The sequence below is a fragment of the Equus asinus genome, chromosome 5 (assembly GCF_041296235.1).
Source record: "Equus asinus isolate D_3611 breed Donkey chromosome 5, EquAss-T2T_v2, whole genome shotgun sequence".
NCBI classification, from domain to species: Eukaryota; Metazoa; Chordata; class Mammalia; order Perissodactyla; family Equidae; genus Equus; species Equus asinus.
This window is the reverse complement of record NC_091794.1, coordinates 13,450,379-13,466,022: the sequence shown is the minus strand read 5'-3', so window position 1 is coordinate 13,466,022 and position 15,644 is coordinate 13,450,379. Positions and strand designations below refer to the sequence as shown.

Here is a 15,644-nt window from a genome sequence, read left to right as displayed (position 1 = left end):
GCTCATTCTTTAATTATATCCTTAGCATAATCATTTTTGTAAATCTGTTTTATATACATTTGGAGAATATAAATAACATAAGCTGCTTGATGAATTAGTCATCCAGTCCTTGATTATGAAACCATCCTATGTGCATTATTACCAGATTAAGCAAAAGCTTGCAGGATGAACTATGAATATTAGACAGATACTGCTCACAGGTAAATTGTGGGCTAGGTAAGAGTTGTTGATGGTGAGGAGGAAGCTGTGCTAAATCCTTCTGACCTAAGTTATATTCACCAAACTGATGATTTTGGCATTGGCAGCTAATGGTACCTGTTTTGCAACTGACTAGTGAAACTCTGTAGTGGAGGCAGGGTGCATGAATTCTGAACATTTAATGCCTAATATGGGGGCAAATTGAACACAGACAGCATTTAGGGAGTGATTGTGTAATGAATGAGTAGGAAAATAAAAATCAACACACTATCGTGGAAGTAACTCAATTACTTGGGTTTTAGTGAAGACACTCTCGTGGTCCTCATGAAGTTTCTCTTATATCTATACCAGGTCTGGCATTTAGGTGTGGCTCTACTGGATTTAGAATATTGAGATGCTTTTAGGGCTCCTGAGTGTCCCCCCAATATCCTGGCTGCCTGGGCCCCTTTCTTTGGATTTTCTGAACCTCCTTACCACTCAGCAACTAAAGGTATAATGCTGTCAGCAATGGCTAACACTGATTTCCATGTGTCTGGGCTATGTAGGTGATTACAAGTTTCAGTTTTAACTCCTGCCCATACTTAGAAGTATTTTGTTTTAAATTTTTTTAATGAGTTACCAACATTTAAAACATCAGGATGTTTCAGATAAAATTTGGATTTCCTATTTTTCTTGACAGATCAGAAGATTTGGTAAGACTGGGACTATATTGCAACATGGTAACAATTATCTGGAGCTGCATAGTTGCTGCCATTTCCAGATCAATAGAACATACCCCACCTCCAGAAAAAACAGACACACTTGTGCTTTATTTGTTTATGTTACCTGCCTTGCTCCTAAGGGAAGGTGACCACATTTCTCAGTTTGCCTGTGACAGTCCTAGTTTTCTCCTGTTGACGTATAATTCATTAATATTATCCCCTTTGCTGTCAAAAATGTCCTGACATGGATGAACAATTGCATGATCATGCTATCCAAAGGACTCTGAATCTGTGTTCTATGATATAAGGAAAGGACACAATTAACTATCAGGAATTTGTATGCTTAAATGATATTATTTTTTATTTTGGATATAATCACTTACATACAAATTTTATTAAGCACCTCCTACTTGTAAGGCATTATACTAGAAGCTGGGGATAGAGTGAGATCAAGAAGAGACGTAGTTTCTTCTCTTAAAAATTACCAACTCTGTTGAAAAAGATAGACAATTATTTTGTTGTCATCTGTGCCATCCAGTTGATTCCAACTCCTAGCACCCCTCTGGACAGCAGAGTGGAACCCTGCCTGGTGCTTTTATACCATCCTCTTATCTTCCAGTCCTCTATCAGACAATGCTTTGCTGTCATGCATAAGGTTTTCATGGCAAGTTTTTTCAGAAGTGGGTGGCCAAGTGCTTCTTCCTAGTCTGGAATCTCTGCTGATAACTGTCCGCCATGGGTAACCCTGTTGATATTTGAAATACTGGTGGCAAAGCTTTCAGTATCATAGCAACAAACGGCCACCACAGTATGACAACCAACAGACGGGTGGTGTAGTTTCCTGAAGGGGAAACAAACCCAGGCTACAGCAGTGAAAGTGCCGAATCCTAACCACTGGACCACCAATAGACAATTATACAAGAATTAAAAGTCTGATGAGTAATAACAGAAGAAATACAAGGTTTTATGGGAACATATAGAATAAAACCTAAATTTGACTAGACAAACAGGGGAGGCTTCCAGAAAGAGACAGAGATCTGAAAGATGTTAAAAATTTTCTAAGGTTGGAGGGGAATAGAATGAGAGAAGAGTGTTCCAGAGAACTGCATGAAGGAGGGAACTGCATATATGAAGTTCTGACCATGAGAGCAACGCAGGTTCGAAGAAGGGAAAAAAAAAATCTGTCTGTCACTCTTCAATGCTAGAATAGGCTGGTCTAGGAGGAAGTAATGAGGAACAAGACTAGAGATACAGATGGGGACTTGCAATCCATGTTAAAGGATTCTTCATTATCATAAGGGCAATGGGCAAAGGTTTTGGCAGAGGTGTGATAGCACCATATTTATATTTAGAAAGATCTTCCTGAGTCACGTGTGTAGAATGGATGGGAGGGTTAAGAGGCCATTCCAGTAATTCATGGAGATAATGGTGATATGGCCTGGAGTAGAGACAGTTAGTGTAGGGAAATGGGTAGATCCAAGAAGTATGTAGAGGATAAACTGGCAACATATAGTGATTAACTGAATAATGGAGGTGAAGTGTGGGGAGAAATAAAGGATGACTCCTAGATTTCTGGCTTGAAAAATAAAGTGAATGAAGCTGCCTTTCACTGGGATAGAGAAGACTTGAGAAAAGAAGTAGATTTCAAGTGGAAATGATGAGTCAGTTTTGGATAAATGGAGTGTGGAGTGCTACAAGACACCTAGGTGAAGAAATCTAATAAATAGTTGTATTAACATGAGATTGAATTGTAGTTCAAGAGGACAGGCTGGGAGTATACATTCAGGAGTCATCTATGAATGAAAACAACCTTGATATACCTTATAGATGTAAATAATCATGATACACTGTGATAAGGGTTATAACAGAAGAACGCACCAAGTACTAGCAGAACATTATTTGGCTAGACATATATTATTTACTATGTATAAAACACAAAGAAAATAGTTTCAAGAAAAATTGGCTACGAAGAATTAGATGGACAAGCAGTGGAAGTGGTTGTGGGGTTGAGACGACGTTGTTTATTTTTTTTGACAAAGGACACATTGATCACGTTTAAATGTTGATGGAAAGAAACCAGAAGAAAGTGAGAGGCTGAAGATCCTGGTGAGAAAGCAGAAAAAAGAACAGGATAAAAGGAGGCCAAGAGGAGTTGAGAAAATAAGATTAGCAACTCCAGATATTGAGTTAAAATTCTTTTTTTGATCTAGAGGGAGTATCACCTGTTGATTATGAGCTACGTGATTTGCTTTTCAAGTACAGTCGTGTGCCACCTAACAATGGGGATACGTTTTGAGAAACGCATTGTTAGGGGATTTCATCACCTCAAAATGTGTCTGTTCTAACTTGAAGATTATTTTAGGCTGATTATTTTTAAGAAACAGAAGACTCAGAAAGTCTTTTTTGTTACCTCCCCCTTAACTGCCTGAAAGAATTCAGATAAAAAAATCTGTCTCAGGAAGCAAGCTATCATCTTAGCCTAACATGAACTAGGTAGTAGACAGGGAAGAACCTAGAAGAGACTGTTGGGCTCCCCTCTGTGTTGTTCTGTTTCTGTGTAGCTGAACACTTGTTTTCCAAATGTTTGCTCCTTTTCACCTACCTGTGAATTGCCTTCCTTCACTTTCAAGTCCCTGACTCTCCCCACCCCCAACATCCTCTTTTGTCTTTAGCTGAGAATGGTATTTAAGGTGAGGGCTTCAGCCACTGTGGTGAGTTACTCACTGTGGTGAGTTTTCTTGGGTTTCTCCCATGCATACATGTTATTAGACTTTTGTTAGTTTTTCTCCTGTTAATCTGTCTCAGGTCAGTTTAATTCTTAGACCAGCAAAGAACTAAGAAGGGTAGAGGAGAATTTCTTCTTCCTCTGCAGTACTTACACAAACCTAGATGGCATGGCCTACTACACCCCTAGGCTATGTGGTACTAATCTTAGGGGACCACTGTCGTATATGCAGTCCATCCTTGACCAAAACGTTACTCTGTGCATGACTGCAATATGACACCAAATACCAACAATCTCTAGTGCATTTAAAATCCACTTACAAACAACCCATTCTCCTGTCAAAAAGACATTTCTTCATCTGAGCTTGTCTTCTGGGTCACCAAATTGACGACATCTTCAATGCTTTATAAAGCTAAATGTGTTCGCTTGAAATATTGCTGGATCCATTAACAGCTACTTTTCCCCTTTCCCACTCTTTGCCTCCTGGATTCTTGAAAGGTAGCTCTGCAATTTTGTCAGGACAATCTCTCTAATGCTCACATCACCTACTCTTACCAATACCTTCTGAATTCTTATTAAGTTAATCTGACATCATCGCATAGGACAAATACACAAACCGTAAAGCTATGGAAATCAAAGCACCTTTCTTTGTTCTTAGAAGCCAAGAGGTAGAATTTAAACCATTAACTGACCCCTGTTCTTACTTGGGCATTGAAGGGTGGCTTCATTTTTCTGGAGACTAACAGACTCAAAAAGCCGCAAACAACTTAGACAGGACATCAAATGAAAGGGAATTAAAGGAAGTAACATCACTCTTAGCCCTTTCTTTCAAGGAACTCAAAGGACATCACATGCGTGAACTCATTAGTATCTCAGAATTTTCTTATACTGTGGAAAGCATTTTATAATTAGAGCAAAGAGATATTGGAATAGTCCTAGGAAAGTTTATTAGTAAAAACCAAGACTGGAACAAGAATTCTTAACTTCTTGGATGGTCTAACACTGGTTACATTGATTGAGAAAGTTCTCATGCCAGAACATAAAGATCATTGCAAAAACTAATAGAAATATCTGGTGTTTTGAATAAAATATCCCTGAGTCATTGGAGAGTGATCACATTTTTGTAGTTTGTTCAGAATTGCCTGATACCAGCATACTAATAGTTTCTGTTTTCTGGAATAATCTGTTCTAATCAGACCCCTCTTTTCCTATCTAGAAGGGAATGGAGGCAGGTTTTAGAATCATACAGATGTGGATTCTGTAGCCAGCTTGGCCACTATGGGATTCTGGATATTTTACTGAAGTCCAGTTCTTTCATCTGTAAAGTGTGGAAAGATACTCTCTCATATGGTTGCCATTAACATTAAGTAAGATTAAATAAACCCTGACACATGGTGGAAACTCCATTTGATCCATTCTCCTCCTTCCAAATGGAAATTAAACTTCTAGGCTCGTGCTCATTCTCCCCTTCCTGAATCTTTCCCTCCCATTGCGCCCTAGATCATCACTATCTTTTATATATTCTCAACTCCATAGTCCCTACTCCATTTATGATTCTTTTATTTTTCAGATTTCATATAACATCTGTAAAAGGAAAAGTAGGAAATATTACTTTGGGGAAACCAGAGCTCAATTTACAGAAGCTAATCACTTTCATCTTTCTAAGAGCATTTTCAGGAGTAGGAGGTCAAGTTTCTATTAAGGTACACCACATCAATAACTAAAAAGAAAATTTTGCTTCAGAATTTTAAATTTTTAACAAAGAAAGTTATACAATATTTTATTTGTTGTGTTGATTTGGCACTGATTCTAAAGTCTGGCAATTAAATACATACTCAATAATTCAGAGATGGATTTGTAAATTGCCCATACTTGCTCTAGCTTTTTTTTCCTATTGGATAGTGGAAAATTGACACAAGGAAATCTCTTTTTGAGTGACTTCCAAATTTATAGAATGATTGCTTTTGAAAATGAGGTGTTTTTTTTTTTGACTTATATTGAAAGGTGTTAATTTTACTTTTGCAATATGATTTCTAAAGAAAGAAAATCGAGTTCCCAGGAGAGGGAAAGAGGGTACTCTTTCATTGAAGGTACTTCATTTCATTGAAGAATTACATTGGGGTATTTTCTGTAAGATTCACTAGTACAGGAAAAAATGGGTACTCTTTCTACTTGGTAAAAAGTCTCGTTCGTTTCAGCCTTTTGAGGGATGGGGATGGGATGGAAGGCAGAGCTAGCCTAGCAGTGATTGCTCATTTAACTTCTATCAGGCAAAAGGACTCGTCATTGATCCTGACCCACATCATCTCTGTCACCTAAGTAAGTAGATTGTTTTCAAAACCCACAGGTCATAAGATTGTACACCAAGAGGAGTATGTATTAAGCTATTATTTTAAGGTTTTGTTATCATTTTTTTCCTGTACTAGTGAATCTTACAGAAAATACCCCAATGTAATTCTTCAATGATTTGGTAGTATTGCTCATTTATGTGCCTAATAGAGTGTGAGTTTATTGAAGTAAAAAACTGGGCATTTTCTTGGTCTCTGTAAGTTTGGACCTGTGACAGTTCTTCAGTAAATATTTGGTGACTGAATGGATAGATGAATGAAAAAGTGAATGGAAACGTTAACGATATTGATACTGAATATTTACTCACCAGCTTTAAGAATTCCTGGTCTGCAGGTACCTATTCTTCCTAGGCATTTTGGCCCATTGATCTCTTGTTAAACATTCTGAGGAAGAGAAAGAGGAAGAGAAGAGGAAGACAAGTTATAGCTAATAATAGAATCGGCAAAATTCCTGAATATTTTTACATTTCCAGAAGTTACCACTCTTACTGATGGTTTATTCCAAAAAAGGGTATTTAAAACTAGCTGTCCTCATTACAGCTGTTATTACAGGATAGGAAAAGAGGCATATTTCTACCTGTAACACCTGTATATCCACTCAGTGTATTTGTTGGACTTATTCCTACACTAATGCTTTTGAATAATTTGCAATCATTGCTTTATCTTCAAAGCATATGCGGGCATTTAATTATAGCATACAGTGATTTGGGGGTTTTATTTTGGTAAATAACTTGTTAATCAGGGGATGAAAACGTGAAAACTTAAGTCTCAAAAGGTCTTATAGTGTGGAAAAATGACAAATTTATAAGAAGTGTTTACAACAATTACACAAACACTTGACTTAGTAATTAGTTTCAGACAATCATCTGCTTTACGGAAATGTACATTTGTTTAATTTCTCACCGTGTTAACAAGACTATGTATTCAGTGAATGAAAGAATATGAGCTATAAATTGTCTTAGGAATAGTTACTGCTGCCTTTTGTCAGGCAGATTGTTCTAAAGCTTATCCAAGTGCTTCTTTAAAAGGAACATCTCTTCTTGAAAATTTCATTAAAATAATATGGAATTTGAAAGAGAACCGTGCATACTCTAATTTTTCGATGTTTATGTAATATCTACCTATGTTTATATGGACATATATAATTCATATACATGTGTATGAAGATATTTGTGGGTATATGTGAGCTTTCCATTTCAGTGAGCTACTTTTTTGAAGAAGTAACTCATGTCTTTGGTTGAGTGATGTCTCTATTTTAAAGAATACAGGTTGTGTTTTTGTAATGGGATTCTTGTCCCAGAAATTGATAGAATGTATTTAAAGCTATTGTAGCACTTACATAGTTCTGGAGGATTTGGAGCACATCTAAACATATTTTTCTGTATTTGTGATTGTAGAAGTTTCTTTTGATATTTGTACTGTTCTATTAAGGCATACTATGGTGATTCTTTTTAAATATTCATAAGAGAATTACTTATTTTAACTTTAAAGAAATAATGCTTAGCATAGCAATTTGAAAGTTTTTCTGGGCAGATGAGGAGAAGAAAAAGCAAAATCTTTAGTGTGAATGCAATTCCTTGTTGAAAATGATTTAATGTAAAAACTGTACCTTACTTGTGTAGCCTTGTTGGGGAAATACTCTTTGGGAAATAACTCCTGGCTGTGTCTTCAAATATTAGACCAGATCTCTGTTCTTCTCTTTCCTTGCTTCTTAGCATCCCTAGACATACAACTTCCTTCTCCTTTCTTATTCAAACTCTTGCCATGTAGCCTATTTCTTCAGGATTGTCTCTACTCATGATTGCTGGTGAATGTTGGCCTCCTACCCTAACTTGTTCAATTCTATAGAAAACAAACATTCTGACCCCTTCCCTTTTAAGACTGGCCACAAATCTTCCCTCAAAGAAAAGCTTGGGCAAAGCAGAACCCTGGAGAGGGGCCCTTGGGGCATTTTCTCTGGAGCTCTTTACAGTTTAGGTAGTAATTAAATACCCTTTATCTTACTTGATTATCACAATAGGGAGGTGATTATTTTCCTCCATTTTATAGGTGAGGAAAAGAGAGCAAATGTAGGCAATTGATTTTCCCATGAATCTCTCAAGTATTAGAACTTAAACCCAGTTCTCTGCCTCTTCCGTCTGAAACTCATTGATATATATGTATATTTGCTTTATGTGCTTTTTTGTGTAATTTGGAATTTATTTCTTTGAAGTGTAATCTGTGGTTCCAAGCAGGAAATAATATTTTTCAGGCATCAGGAGAATGCCAGAAGCATGGCCACTTCTGGAAGCTTGTGACTGGTCATGTGGTATCCTATCTGCATAAGCATCCCTGAAACTCTGAGTGAGCAATATGTTAGTTTTAGGGGAAACTTTGGATTTGGTGCCAGTTGGGAAAGAGAGAGAGCACATAGAAATATAGCTGAGGTCAGTGGACAGAAACTATCCTACAGCACATAGAAAATGTACATGTAGGGAGCACTAGCTAGCAATAGTTTCTGCCATTTCGTTCCTTGGTGAGTCTGCTCTGGGCTCCTAAAACAGAAAATTGTAAACAGTAATGTGGGGCCTGAAGAGATGTACTTAGTCAAAGTACAGTACCAGCCTGGACCACAGAACGAGGCCTGTTCTGCCTGAAACACATCTGGCTTTAACATTCTTTTGCATGTGTGCTTCCTGGCAGCATCTGAGCAGCAACCATGGGGACAGAGGCATTGTCAGAGGAGCTCCTCTGGGAGCAGGGAAGAGGGCTAGGGCTAGGGGGCTGGGTTGGGATAGGGCAAGGCCAGAGTCTCCATGACAGCCCCCTCTCCAGGATCAAGACTATTCTGCTGTCACTGCGCACAAACTGATCTCAGAGAGTCTCAGTTAATGCATTTTAATCTGAAACATTTACATCAAATATTTACTATTCATGGCAATCATTATGCAACACAACAACCAACAATTTCATATATCCTAACAAGTGGACCATAAAATTTGCATATCGTGTTCACACATTGTAATGGTACTGCATATGATAAATTTATTAAATAAATAATTATTACTTATACTGTGGTTTTCAGTGCTTCTTAAAGCAATGTCTGGATCCACATAGTAATTCCTAAGTGCTTCTTTATTCATAGAAAGTTACTTTTTCTTCTGAAATATTAGCAAATATAAAAATAAAAAGAGGTACACATAATTAATAAAGATAAAATTTAAATAAAAATTAATTTAAAGAAGTTCAAAAAAGTGCCCCCATTTCATGGCTCAGTGGTCATCTAATTGGTGCATTAAGCATGTCTTTCATTTTCTGCATTCTGATGCTTTGATATCTGGGACCTTGGAGGGATTGCCCCCGCCCCCGCCCCCCAACCCTGGATTACCCAATAGCGAGAGATAGTAAACAACACTCCTGGAAGTGCACTTTTCAAAAACCAATTAACCAATCCAGAGTCCACACCCCAACCACCTCCTCTGTGGACTTCTCACACTCTAGGCCACTAGCCACCTGCCCCAATCACCCAAGACAGCTAGAGGCAGCCTACTGAAATTGTTCAAACTAGCAATTCTAAGCCAGTTTACCCCGCCTCACCTCTTCTTTCCCATGGAAACCACAGTAAAGGCTCTTGCCCACAGTTCTTCCCTCTCCCACTGCCTTCTGACTGACCCTGATGCTTCTCCTGGTGGCCCCCATGGCATAGTCTGCCCCCTTTTCTTGGGAACTGTGAGTTATAAAGTGTCTTTTCATTGACAATCATCTCCTGGTCTGTTGGCTTAACTGTAACTCAAATTTGCCATAATAAAGTACCACAAATTATTGTCTCATAGTACTGAAGGCTAGAAGTTCCAAGGTCAAGGTGTCAGCAGGGTTGGTTACTTCTGAAGGTTGTCAGAGAAAGTCTGTTTCACGTCTCTCACCTCGCTTCTGGTGGTTTGCTGGCAATCTTTGGTGATCCTTGGCTTGTAGAAGCATTTCTGCACTTCGTCTTCAATCTTTGCCTTCATCTTCACATGCATTCTCCCTGTGTTCATGCCTCTGTGTCCAAACTTCCCCTTTTACTAAGGAATCTGGTCACATTGGATGAAGGCTCTCCCTAATGATCTCGTCTTAGCTAATTATATGTGAGACAATCCTATTTCAAAATAAGATCACATTCTGAGACACTGGGGGGTTAGGACTTCAACATAGGAATCTTAGGGAGACACAATTCAACACGTAACACCTCTGTTTAGGGCAAATTAGTTCATAGTGGTCCTGGGAGTGACTAGAATCTGGAAATTAGGCAAGAGAAGAGTGTAAGACCCCATAGCAGGGAACCAAATGAAAGTTAATGCTTATAGAAGATGTGCATTCTTACCTCCCTGACTTGGTGTATGTCGTCTTCTTGCCTAGAAAATCTTCCCAGTTTTTTCCTCCGTCCAAGTCCTATCCTTTAAAGCTGAGATCAATTTCCACCTTGTCCCTGAAGCCTTCTTTGAGAACATCAGCCCTTTGGTTATTACCACCTCTAAATTCTTACAACTCTGTCATTACGAGAACTGATTTTTCACTTTATGCATGCAATCCTATGTGGTTGAACCATATGAAATCAATGATATTCAACCATTTTTGACCAACAAAAACTGCAATTTTATGCTTCAACCTAATATTTGTATTATTGTAGTTAAGAGACTGAGACTCTAAACTTACAGTCTATGCCAAATAATAGATCTGGGACCCAGACCTTGGGCAAGGCATCTAACAGTCTATGCCTCAGTTTTATTATTTGTAAAATGGGGATGATGATATTACCAATCTCATAGGGCTGCTGGAAAGATTAATGAGCATATATATATATAGTTATATATATAATAAATATATATAATAAATATATATGGATTTATGACAGTGCTATAACTGTGCTATGACACTACATAATTGTAAGCTATTATTTTGGTGTATTGTTATCATCATCATAATAATATTATTATTGTCATTAAATTTATTTAAGATTTATGTTTCATCTAGCACAGGGTTTTTAGTATTGTAGACATTTATAAATATTTGTAGAAAGACTGACTGAATGAGTGACTATATAATGTCTCAACTACATATACTCTAACACAAAGCAATATATGCTTTGTGATAATTATTAGTTAATGATTAATAATTCATTCATTAAATAATGGTTAATAATTGGAAAGATAAACTCAAAATGCATCTCTGCATAAATTATAACCCCTACAATTTAATTCTGATTTGTTTTTCTTCATGTTAAAACTTTTCAAACAACGTTTGAACTCACAATAAATAGAGTTATGCTCTGGATTGCAATCTAAATTAGCTAGTCTGTCATGTGCAGGCTCTTGGTTCTCCCTGCTTCTAGATTTCTCCCTGTTAGTTTGCGGTCATCATCAAATGAAAGAACAAAGAGAGTCATAAGCCGGTCACTGCCCTGTAAACTTTCTCACCTGGAGTGTTTGTTAGGTTCTTGGAAGTTTATTGGAGTCTTGTCAAGTGACTGTCAGCCCAAAACTAACTCAAGATTGGTCCTCTGACTCCTTACACTAGTATAATTCTATCCAAGAAACTATGGACCTGATTTGAGGAAATTTGAACTTAAATTATAACATTTTAAGAATATTTCTGTGCACTTTAGAGCTGATAGGAATCAGGCTTTGGCATCCGAAGGCCACATGCCCCTTATTTGATATTACTTCTGCAACAAAAGCCTGTTCAAGATTTGCGCTTTTGGAAATGGATTGCAACAGTGAGAGCAGTCCACTTGTCCTGTTTCTGGACAGAGTTGAGTATCTTAAGTTCGGAAAACAGGATGGAATCCATAAGACAGCTCTTAGAGATCCTCTGGTCCAGTGTTTATAGTTTACACATGAGAACACTGAGGATAACGATCTGCAAAGGTGACACAATAAATGTGAGAGTTGAATGAGAATTTAGGACTCCAGTGTTACTCTGTCCCATTTTTGGGGTATATCTGTTTCTCAAAGGGTTAAAATAAAAGATTAAGACTTGCAATGCCGAAAGCTCCCACAAAAAGCATACCTCTGAACTGTAATTACTGGAAGATCTTTGGATTATTAAGACGAATGAAGCAAGATGAAGGACAGCACTGGGCTGATGTATAATCTAGAAAACATGCAAGGGAAGACATTTAAAGGGACATTGGGAAATGTTGTAAAATCAAACACCATAAAAGCACTTACTCATATTTTAATGAGATTAATATAAATTTTGTGATAGGTAGAATATAATCAAATTAAAGAGAAAAATATAACTTTATTTTGTGCTCTCTTTTTAAAATAAAGCTTGAATCTAGTAAAAGTAAAACACAAACATTTTTTGTTATTAAAGCACTTCATTAGAAGAGTTCAAACTGCCAAAGAGAAACTTAATTATAGAAAATAAAGAAGTTAATAACAAAATACCATGACACTCAAAAATGTGTTTCTAAATCATAAACATTGAAAATATTCATTTAAAGGAATTTTTATTGGCAGCCAAGAACTATAGGACTATTTCTCACTCTTTCTGGAAGATTTTTAATTAGATGTAAACAGAAATTACTTCACCCTTTGTCTCTTTTAAATAGCTCTCAGACTTTCACATCTGAGAGGATGGAGGATGCAGTACTGTCCTGATATCAGATGGCAGAATGGTAGGGTTTAGGCTAAGGGTTGGGTGAGGTGAGTGACAGGAGAGCCAGAATAGAGGGCCATCATCATATGTTTGGAAAAGAAGGTCTGACTTTATGTTAGCTGGTAGAATCTAGAGATTTGCAAGAGAGTTTGGAATAAAATGTGGACAGAATGGACTGCGTTTCTGTGTATGTTTAGGGGCAAGGTTTTCTTTAAGCATTCTGAAAGCCTGTAGATGTGTCTCATAAGCCATACCTGCCCTGGACAGTATTATGGGTAAATATAAAAGTTCATATTCACTGTATAAAATTAGAAAATTTGGAAAAACTTAAAAGGAGAAAATCCAAAATCACTCATAATCAAATCACTCAAAAGTTATCTCTATTTACATTTTAGCATGTTTTATTTGCACATACAAATTAACATAATTGGAAACAAAATTCATACACAGTTTTTGGTTCATTCTTTGTGAGATTGAGTAAATATTTCTCACCAGTGTATTTTAAAAGCGTGCCTCATTTTGGCATATGGATGTATCTACAATTATTTAACTACTTAGTTTGCATTCAATTTTTTGCTATTGTGATTAGAACTGCAGTAACTCTTTGACTGCATTTTGGTGTTTTCCTTAAGGTAGATTGCTAGGACTGGAAATATTGGGTGGAAAGATGTGAATTTTTTTTTTGGTGAGGAAGATGGGCCCTGAGCTAACATCTGTTGCTAACCTTCCTTTTTCTTTTTTTCTCCCCAGAGCCCCAGTACATAGTTGTATATGCTGTTGTACGTCCTTCTAGTTCTTCTATGTGGGACTCTGCCTCAGCGTGGCTTGATGAGTCATATGTAGGTCCACACCCAGGATCTGAACTGGCGAACCCTGGGCCATGGGCAGCACGAAGCAGAGAGTGAAGTTCACCACTATGCCACTGGGTCGGCCCCAAGGATGTGAATATTTTTAAGGATCTTAATAGATATTGCCCAACTTCCTTTCCTGACCCATGATACCAATTAATTCTCTACAACAGTGAGTGAAAGTTCAGCCAATTTAGGTAATTATAAAAAAAGGAAGCAATCTAAATGGATTTGAGCCAAGCATGGGCAGAGTTGTGCAGGAGCCTCAAGAAAGACAGAGCTTGAAGCAGAAGCATAGCAGTGGGCATCCACATTGTCCTCATGCAGAGCCGTGCTTGTGTTTCCACACCCTGGCTGCACAGGACAAGGACTTTTTGAACTTTCTATTTTGAAATAATTATAGGTTCACAGGAAGTTGCAAAGGAATATAGAGAAGACCCGCGTGCATGTCCCACAGTTTTCTCCACTGGTTTCATCTTGCACAATTATAGCACAATATCCAAACCAGGAAATTAAGATGGATACAGTCCGTGTGTATAGCTCTATGTCATTCATCACGTCTTAATTCCTGTGACCACCACTACAGTCAAGCTATAGAACCATTCCATCACCACAAAGATCTCCTTTGTGCCACTGCTTTATAGTTGCTCTCATCAGCACCCTCCAACCGTCCCTGATCCCTGACAGCACCAATCTGTTTCCCATCTCCATAATTTCTTTATTTCAAAAACATTAAATAGAATCATACAGTATGTGACTTTCTGAGATTGGCTTTAACTTGGTATAATAACGCCCTTGAGATCTGTCCGTTGTTGTATGTATCAGTAATTCATTCCTTTCGATTGCTGAGTAGTATTCCTTGATGTAGATACACCAGAGTTTAACTATTCACTTAGTGAAGGACATTTTGGTTGTTTCCATTACACATAAAATTGCTACGAACTATCGCTTATAGGTTTTTGTGTGAACATGTGTTCATTTCTCTGGGATAAATGCCCAGGAGCACAATTACTATATTGTATGTTGTCTATGTTTATTTTTTAAAGAATCTGCCAAGCTGCTTTCCAGAGTAGTTGTACCATTTACAACCCCATCAGCAAAATATGAGAGATCCAGTTTCTCTGAAGTTTGGCCAGCATTTTGTGTTGTTACAATTTCGAAATTTTACCTATTCTCAAGTGTAGAAACATCTGGGAAGTTTTAAAAAAAGTATGCTTGGGCCCTACCCTAGCCTGACATTTGGAGAATCTCTGGAGAAGCTGGACATCTCAATTTTTGAAATCTCTTTGAGGGACTCTAATATGTAGCCAGGATGGAGAATTGCTGAACTGGAGCAGTGCTTCTCAAAGTGCAGTCTCTGACCAGCAGCAGCAGCATCACCTGGGAACTTATTAGTAACGCAAATTCTCCATCCCCACCCTAGACCTACTGAATCAGAAACTCTGCAGATAGGGGTCCAGCAGTCTGTTTTAACAAGCCCTCATGGTGATTCTGATGTGTGCTCGGTATGAGAACCACTGACCTATAAGGTAAAAACAAGAATGAGCTGTTTTGGGCAGAAGACATCCTCAAATTTGAAAGGAGAAGATGCAATCAAGGGGTGAACATGGACTTGTTGATGGTAGACAATAGCTGTCTGGGACGGGGAGATTCGGGGCTGCAGAAAACAAGGAGAACTATCCCAGTTCTTTAAAAAACCCAAGGGTCAAGGGTCTGAGTTTGGGCAGTGGCTCTGGGAACAAATGACAAATGCTTAGAACTCCTAGGAGTAGCTGTTGGACTGACCATGGAATATGTCTAGAAGGGTATTCCTTAGCATGACCTAGTTTGTATTTTAGAGTTGAAAGAGCTGGGGAACTAAACTTAATTCAAGTGATATTTAACTGCAAATAACCTTAACTATCCTAACTGTCTTTATTTTATGTTTAAGTTGGTACCTATAGTTCCTGGTGGATTTATGTTGGTACACCAATACTTACTCAGAACAGTTATAGACAACGATGAAGAAATTAGGGGATAGCCAGAAGAAAGGAGTAAAGGGCTACAGGGATGCGACTGAGTTGCAAATGTACACGATCTTACTTGGGAAAAATTGTGGCCCAACATGTGGTAGCTGAATGATCTTATACAAGTACGTCCCCTCCGCTTCCTTGTCTGTAAAATGGGAATGCCTGAGTCTGGCCGTGATGCAGTAGTCATGGAT

At 37.8% G+C, this 15,644-nt stretch overlaps 1 long non-coding RNA gene across 2 annotated transcripts in view; it reads left to right on the top strand.

Moving 5' to 3' along the window:
• LOC123286091 (uncharacterized) overlaps window positions 1-14,197 on the top strand; it is a 169,384-nt gene extending 155,187 nt beyond the window's left edge. The window contains exon 5 of one of the 2 annotated variants that reach the window (XR_006528328.2): window positions 13,344-14,197. This is a non-coding gene — a long non-coding RNA (uncharacterized lncRNA). The remainder of the gene's footprint in view (window positions 1-13,343) is intronic. The other variant, XR_011503158.1, reaches the window with a different exon arrangement.
• The last annotated feature ends 1,447 nt before the right edge of the window (window positions 14,198-15,644 follow it).